This window comes from Rutidosis leptorrhynchoides, chromosome 7, assembly GCF_046630445.1.
Source record: "Rutidosis leptorrhynchoides isolate AG116_Rl617_1_P2 chromosome 7, CSIRO_AGI_Rlap_v1, whole genome shotgun sequence".
NCBI lineage: Eukaryota > Viridiplantae > Streptophyta > Magnoliopsida > Asterales > Asteraceae > Rutidosis > Rutidosis leptorrhynchoides.
Window position 1 is genome coordinate 259,789,122 of NC_092339.1, and position 9,639 is coordinate 259,798,760.

Genomic DNA, 9,639 nt, shown 5'->3' on the forward strand with positions numbered 1-9,639 from the left:
AAATGTTAGCTACACTTATGGCTAATGGATATGAACCAACAACAGAAGAAATTCAAATGCTAAAAGAAGAAGACAGATATTGATATAAATCATCGATAGAAGAACCACCGACATTAGAGTTAAAGCCACTTCCAAACCATTTGGAATACGCTTATTTACATGGTGAATCTGAATTACCTGTAATAATATCATCTTCTCTTACTGAAAATGAAAAATCTCAACTCATTTATGTGTTAAAAGCTCATAAACCAGCCATTGCATGGAAGATTCATGATATTAAAGGAATAAGTCCTTCCTATTGCACACATAAAATCCTTATGGAAGAAGGTCATAAAACGTATGTGCAACGCCAATGAAGACTAAATCCTAATATGCAAGATGTTGTTAAGAAAGAAATTATTAAACTACTAGATGCAGGTTTAATTTATCCAATTTCTGATAGTCCATGGGTAAGTCCAGTTCAATGCGTACCTAATAAGGGTGGCATGACTGTCATCACAAATGAAAAAAATGAGCTTATTCCTACTAGGACTGTAACAGGATGGCGTGTTTGTTTTGATTATAGAAAATTAAATGACGCCACCAGAAAAGATCACTTTCCCTTACCTTTTATTGATCAAATGTTGGAAAGATTAGCCGAAAACAGTTACTATTGTTTTCTTGATGGTTTTTCCGGATATTTTCAAATTCCAATAGCACCCGAGGATCAAGAGAAAACCACGTTCACGTGCCCTTATGGTACTTTTGCTTACAAACGCATGTCATTTGGACTTTGCAACGCCCCTGCAACCTTTCAAAGGTGCATGATGGCGATTTTTCATGACATGATAGAAGAATGCATGGAAGTTTTCATGGATGACTTTTCAGTCTTCGGTGATACATTTGAATCATGTCTAGTTAATCTTGAACGAATGCTTATTAGATGCGAACAATCAAATCTAGTACTTAATTGGGAGAAATGCCATTTCATGGTTAAAGAAGGCATCGTTCTTGGTCATAAAATCTCAAAGGAAGGAATTGAAGTGGATAGAGCTAAAGAAGATGTAATTGCTAAACTTCCACATCCCACCAATGTTAGAGGAGTTAGGAGTTTTCTAGGGCATGCCGGTTTTTACCGACGTTTCATAAAAGATTTTTCTAAAATTGCCACTCCTATGAATAAACTCCTAGAAAAGGATGCTCCATTCATCTTTTCAGATGAATGTATCAAATCTTTTAATATTCTTAAAGAAAAACTCACTAATGCGCCGATCATGATAACTCCAAATTGGAATCTACCGTTTGAACTTATGTACGATGCAAGTGATTTTGCAATGGGAGCCGTTTTAGGACAAAGAATTGAGAAATGATTTCAACCTATATATTATGCTAGTAAGACGTTACAAGGAGCACAAACGAACTACACAACTACTGAAAAAGAACTCCTTGCTATTGTCTTTTCTTTTGACAAATTTCGTTCATATCTCGTTCTAGCTAAAACGGTGGTCTATACCGACCATTCTGCTCTTAGATACCTATTTTTGAAACAAGATGCCAAACCAAGATTAATCCGTTAGATCTTACTTTTACAAGAGTTCGATATTGAAATCCGAGACAAAAAGGGAGCAGAAAATCTCGCCGCTGATCATCTTTCTCGTCTTGAAAATCCCGAATTAGAAGTTCTAAATGAATCGGCCATACAAGACAACTTTCCTGATGAATATCTATTGAAGATAGATTATAGTGAAATTCCATGGTTTGCAGACTATGCAAACTACTTAGTATGTGGATTCCTTGAAAAAGGATTATCGTACCAAAAACGAAAGAAATTCTTTAGTGATATAAAACACTATTTCTGGGAAGATCCACATTTGTTTAAAAGTTGTCCCGATGGAATAATACGCCGATGTGTATTCGGAAATGAAGCCAGTCAAATCTTAAACCATTGTCACACAGGACCAACATGAGGGCATTATGGGCCTCAACTAACAGCAAGAAAAGTTTATGATGCTGGATTCTATTGGCCTACAATTTTCAAAGACGTACACCTTCTTTGCAAATCCTGTGATGCATGTCAAAGGGCCAGAAAAATAAGTGAACGTGATGAAATGCCACAAAATGTCATTCAAGTATGTGAAGTATTTGACATTTGGGGTATTGACTTTATGGGTCCATTTCCAAAATATCATAATAATCTATACATTCTTGTAGCCATTGATTATGTATCTAAATGGGCGGAAACACAAGCTCTCCCAACTAACGATGCACGAGTTGTAGTCAACTTTTTAAAACGTCTTTTTGCAAGGTTTGGAACACCGAAAGCTTTAATAAGTGATCGGGGAACTCATTTCTGTAATAATCAACTTGAGAAAGTTCTCCAAAGATATGGAGTAACTCATAAAATCTCAATCGCTTATCATCTACAAACAAGTGGACATGTTGAAAATACCAACCGAGCTTTAAAACGTATTCTAGAAAAAACCGTAGGATCAAATTTGAAGGAATGGTCCATGAAATTAGAGGATGCACTCTGGGCTTTTAGAACAGCCTACAAAACTCCAATTAGAACCACACCTTTCAGACTCGTTTATGGAAAAGCATGTCATCTTCCAGTAGAAATTGAACACAAAGCATTTTAGGCTTTGAAGACATGTAATCTTGATTTACATGAAGCTGGACGTCTACGGTTAAGTCAATTAAACGAATTAGAAGAATTAAGACATGAAGCATATGAAAATTCGTTAATCTATAAGGAAAGAACGGAGAAATGGCATGACAAAAGAATCAGAGTCCTTCTTTTCAATTCACGATTCAAGCTATTTCCTGGAAAATTGAATCAAGATGGTCTGGACCATTTATAGTCAAAAGAGTTTTCCCATACGGAACAATAGAATTAATAAATTCAAATGGGATTGAATTTAAAGTTAATGGTCACAGAGTTAAACATTACATACATGGTCCAATGGAAGTTGAAAACGAAGTTAATCACAATTTCAACACCACATCTAACTAAGTGTGGGGAGGTTCGAATCTTTTTAGGGTAATATGTATTTCTGTTAGAGTTAGATTTTCTATTTTCGTGTAGTTCTCGAAAATGGAACTCGAATGGTCTTTCCCTAGCCGACCCTAAAGAACTAGTCTTCTCTCCCCATTCTGAATTTTTATTTTTTTTAGGTTTTTACGAAATGAAGACTTCCTATGAACTAAACCATGGTCTAATGCTACACGCTTTGATCGCTAAACGTAATAATGACCCCCTTCCAAGTGAATTGGTATCATTAATCAGAGGTAAATTGGACGGAGTAAGAAAAGAATCGAGAAATGAAAATAATAAGTTACAATTTGGTAAAGGAAAATCAAAATCCGCAGCGAAAAGGAGAGCTCGACACCTTGAAAGATGTCACAAATGCGAAAAATGGTCACACGAAGGTAAATGTTCAAATAATCAAACATATTCAAACACCGAATTTGTTACTTTATGCAGAGATGGACCGTTCATATGTTTAGAAAAAAAACGTTGAATGCTCTTGGTTACGCCTATGTAGCTATGGAAAACCAATTAGTCCGACTATCTTATGAGTGGGCTAGAGCATATCACTAAGAAATCTATTTCACAGGTAAGTATGTACAGTTTTTATTTTTTATTTTTTAACCTTTTGATAATAAACGCTAAATCGTTCGCTATAAAGTATTAAATTGGTATTCGATAAAATTAGGTCTTGCGATCGAAATTATTGATATCATACAAAAATTTATTACAACACTGTGAAATTTACCGTTTATTCTTAAGGTATAAATATCTTTAATCAATCAACCCAAAATATTTCAAAAATTCGTCATGAGTTAAACTAGGTTATGAAACCGAAATTACTTTACCGAAAAGAGGGGCGCATATTTTTGATAATATTTGATTGATTAAAGTGGGATAAAAGCCAAAAAGATTTTTAATTTTATTTTTACTTTATTTTTAAAATTAATATATAAATATTAAATTGATATTTTAAACTTTTTAAAATCAATATATTTAAGTTTGTAAATATTTGAAAAATTAATATTTTTAATATAAGTTTGTATGTATAAAACCAAAAATATAATATAAGTTTAGTGTGAATTTTTAAATTTTATTAATATGAATTTTTAAAGTTATGCATTTTTAAATTTAAGTTTGGTGTGAATTTAAAAACAAAAATGTACTTTATTTTGTTAAGTTAAAAATATGTTTTTTAAAATTCGTCGTGAGTTGAAGACTAGGTCGTTGAACCAAAATTGCTCTACCCAAGGGAGCGACGAGAACTTTTATTATCATTATTTTTAATCTTATTGACTTAAAGTACGCTAAAAACATTAAAAAAACTCAAAAATCTTTGCTTTTAAAACAACGTTTTAAAAAGACGAAATTTTAAAATTTTGTCGAGGGATGGACTAGGTCAACATACCGAAACAACCTCATGCTAAATAAAAAAGGAAAACAAAATTTTAAATTACTCCATAAATTGTTTTATTATTAAAGGTTTTATATAAAAAAAAACAACCGTACTCGCGGTACTTTGTGGGTACCCACATCCGCACTCGCGGAGGGTGCAAAACCCAGTCAGATAAACTGGTCGAATAGACCAGTTTCCACACCCCATCCCATTTTATTTTTTTCTGCGAAAAATACACACAAACCACTCCTAATTTCGCGATTTTTCATCGATAAACATCAAATTTTTTGCTAAAATCATGTTGAGAAGGATGCTACCAAGAAGTTACTCAAGAAAATCGGTAATTTCTACATCTAAACACCATTTAATTCGGGTTATTAGTGTTCTTGAACAAAAATATTCATAATTTGATTTTGATGATTTCTAGTGTAATTGTGTTTGAATTGATTGTATATTGTGCTTGTATAACCTAGATTGATGCTATTTAACATGATTAGAAGCCTTAAACTTCAAATTTTGAGTAATCTAGGGTTTGTGTTCTTGAGCAAAATTGGAGCTTTTTGATATAAACGGGTTATGGCCGAATTTTGTTGTTAGTCGATACTAAATTGAGTAGTGTAACATATTTAGGTTGCTAAATGATCAAAACTTTGATCCTAAACATGATTTTCAAGAATTAAAGTGGACTTTTTGAGTCAAAAATGCATGAACTCAATTTAATTGATATGAATGCCAATTGGAACTTGTTTAATTGCTAGTAATGATTATTTTGACATGTTATTTGAGATAAAAGCTAAAGATCATTGTATACATTCTCATATATGTTCATTTGTTAAAGTGTAGAATTGTTAATATTATGAAAATGTGTATAAAGTTTAATATAGATTAAACATGTCATTGTAATTATTTTGATTTATGATTTTGTTAACACTAATGCATATTTGGATGCACAAAAAATGTGTTTGATATGTTTTGCAGACTGAAAGGGGTGAATCTTCATCCGCATCTCAGGCTCACAATGCTCCTCCTGAGAATGCAGCAGAATAGGAGATTAATGACCTATATAGACAAGAACTACCACATCAATACATTCCATATTCAAATATAGAATTGGCAGATTTACATCCTAATTTAAGGTTTGATCAACATTGGATAGATTATCCAAAATACCAGAGGAACTTGCACACCCTTCAGTCTAATGTTGTTGAAGTACCTAGAGTCATAGATTGGGAACCACTAGAAACAGTTGGATTAGCCGTTCCAATCGGAGAATTACTTACGCAAAGGTATGGTAATTCTACTTTTACTTATTGGGAACGTTTGTTTAATATACGTAGACGTGTATATAGAGAATGGTGTGTAGAGTTATTGTGTAGTATTGAAATAAATGATCGGGTATCTACCTTAACCGATCATAGTTTTATTAGATTTTTATTAGGAGGTGTGATGCGCCATATGTCTCTACTAGACATGGCTCAGGCTTTGTGTAAATATACGCCTGAGGAGTTGGCATCTACTGATTGTCAAGGGTTGATACTTAATGGTAGGAGAATTGATGAGAATTTTGATATGAATGGTGTATGGAGTAGAATGACTAGGCATACACAATTTCATGGGGGGAATAACTCTTATACTGATATTGATAGAGCTGAGCTAAGAGTAATCCATAGGTTCTTAGAAAATTCGATTACACAGCGAGGTAAGAACAAAGAGAAAGTAAATGAGAATGATTTATTTTATCTCATGTGTATTCGAGACCCACAAAGCGCTGTGAGTATACCTTATTGTGTGGGTTATTATTTATCAGCTATAGTTAAGAGTATACGGCCTAATGGGATAATAGTAGGTGGTATCTTTGTTACCCTAATTGCTGAGTATCTCGGTGTCGATAGAGATCGGGAGGGATTAATAATTGCAGCACCGAAACCCCGTGATACAATTGGTTTAAAAGTATATCATGGTGCTAAGGTTTTAAAGAAAAAACATAACGCTGCAGCACCATATGAGGGCTCGCACCCACAGGTCGAAAGAGATCAGCAGCAAGGTAACACGGGAGGGGGGAATGAGATGACAGAAATGCAACTTTTTATGGCTCATCGTGAGTATGAAATGGCTAGACAACGAGCATTTCAAGATTGGCAGTATCATCAAAACCAAATCATGAGTCATCGTGCACACATAAATGCAACTTACATTGCGACTCCAATGCCCGTATTTCCTCCTTGGACTATACAGACCCGACCACCGTACCCTACATATGACCCAGATCAAGCATTCTACAGTACATACGACTATGAATGGAATCCATACTGGCGCCAGCCTTATCAACCCTGATTTCTTTTATTTTTATTTATTTGATAACTTGTAATTTTATACTTTTAATATTTCTTTTGATATTTTAATAGTTTTTATTTTCTAACTTTTATTATTAGATTTTTAATAATTTTTTAATGTGGGGTGATATACCCAACTTCAAAAATATGTATATATATGTTTGTAGTTTTTCTCATGTACGAAACAGGGTAAAACAACGCATTTTCAAAGACTGGCATTAAGTTCAGCAAAAGCTAGTACTTTTGACGACAAAATGAAAAACAAATGTGATGTAACAACAAGACGGAATGAACAAGTGATGTGCACCATTTATCATTCAGCAAACAAACGCCAATATGTTTGGAAACTTTGGTAAAATTTAATCATTTTTCTACGCTAATCACCCTCAATAATTTAAATTGTTACTGATTTCTTGCAAATGAGGGCATTGCAAGATCTTAAGTGTGGGAAGGGGTTAAATTCTTTCGGATTTTAAAAAATTTTAACTTAAACACTTGGTTACCATTAAAAATACTAGTAACGCAGTAGTTGTATTAGAATCTAGTGCTCTCTGATAATAAAGAACAGCCCTAGTCTTATATACTGACTACCCAATTCTAGTAAAATTTTTCAAAATTTTCAATTAAATGAACTCAAAATCATGTTTATACATATTTATGAACGATAAAACTAGGTGTTAACACCGAAATTATTGTTACCTCGGAAAGGACATAAATTGAGAAACAACCCAAAATGTTAGAATTCATTTAAAATGGAATAGAGGACAATAAAAAGGAAAATAAAAGCCAAGTGTGGGAAAAATTACCAAGTTATTTTGAACATATGTCACATATTTTTGTAACAAATGATTGAAAATACTTTTGCTTTAGACTAATCTAAACAGTTTTACCCAATTTACTGTAATTTATTTGAAAGAAAGATGGATCTACACGATGAATCAATTCTATCATTAAAAGGAAGTAAAGTCTTACAAAAAAAGAAACGCGCTTCTTGATTTAGGTCAGGAAGTTATCGTCCAGACCAGCTGTAGGTTGACGAAAAATCTAGAAAAGTCATCTCTAAAATCAGCAGGAAATCCATGGACCTCAGCATCAAACAGGGTCGCCAAGTGGTCAGACTTATCCTAACCATGAGAGGATCTGTCTTGTAAAATGAGGAGGACGCTGTGCAAATTAGCTGGATAAGACTAACGAATCAGATCCCCAGAAAGGATAATCTCCTTAAAAGATCAAAAATCAGCTTTTAAGACTGATATTACTCAATCCTTGAGATTGACCTTAAAGATTGAGAATTACAAACTCATGGAATTCAATGATATCTAAACTCGAGCTTGAACGAGAAAATATTTTGATCAAAATTACAAACTGATTTGTGTGACGACCCGGGAATTTCAGACCAAATTTAAACTTAAATTTTATATGTTTCCGATATGATAAGCAAAGTCTATAATGTTGAATCTCAAAATTTTGGAATTTATATTCATGTAATCAGTTATCCTTTGTCTGTGCTCAACGATTCACGAACTATTGTGTGTAAATAAATGTGTATAATTATGTATATATATATATATATATATATATATATATATATATATATATATATATATATATATATATATATATATATATGTGTATGTGTGTGTGTGTGTGTGTATTCATGGTTCTTTATGGTCGGAGGTCCCTAGGAAGCAGCCTCTCTGCTCTACAGAATAGGGAGGGACGACTTCCTCTACCTGGGGACCGATAGGTATCCGTGGGTGGAGGAATGACTTCCCTTTTACTTTAGGGTAGAGGAAAGGACTGTCTACATCTAACCTCCCCCATACTCCACTCTAGTGGAATTGGGTATTGTTGTTGTTGTTGTTGTTGTTGTATATATATGTGTGTGTGTGTGTGTATATATATATATATATATATATATATATATATATATATATATATATATAAACAAAAGTATATGTATAATAATTTGAAATAATACAATCTATTATTACTAATACTAATTGTATTATTATTATCACTTTTATGAATTTTAGTATCAATATTACTTATTATTAATAATGATATAATTATTATTATTATTAATATAGATAGATATTAATTATTAATATTAATATATATATAAATAAATAAAAAAATCAAGAACTGGTACCATTCAGTTTCACATCCACATCCCCACTGTATCTGATTTTTGTATTTGTCGGAGTTTGTTACAAGTCTACTTCAATTTTAATTACAGAATAAAATTCTTTCATCATATATATCATCTTCTGCATTGTAATTGGATATTAACCAAAAATCAAGAAATAAGCTCGTATCCTATGGTCTTCATCTTTTTCATCATATTTTGATTTTGAATGAAATTTCAAAATGTAATAATAAAGTCTTGTTAAGAATCGTCTATCTAAACTATCATTAAGTTTTCAATCCTCAATTCTTTCTATTAATCTCCAATTTGAGAGTCAAAGTTTTGGGTTTTAAAAGTCAACTAAGTGTTCTTGAATCAAATTCAAGTTTGTTTTGATGTTTCCAATTAATTTGATGATCCATAAAGATTATATGAATGATTTGCAACACAATTCATGTTGTAATCATAATCTATAACAGTCTTAAATTCAAAACCAACTTTTGAGCTCATGTGTTCTTGACAGTGATATACACTAAATTGAATTCGAAACAAATTTCAAAAACTAAAAATGCAGAGTTGTTAGGAATCATTTACTTAAACTTCCTGTAAAATCACAAGTTCCAATTCTTAATAACGAATTCGAATTAGCGAGTCAAAGTTATTTTGCCAAAAGTCAACCAATTTGTTCATCGAGAAATTAGAGCTCGTTTTGATGTTTCAAGTTCAATTGATGATTCCAATAGTTTTTAGGAATGATTTGAAACATGTTTCATGT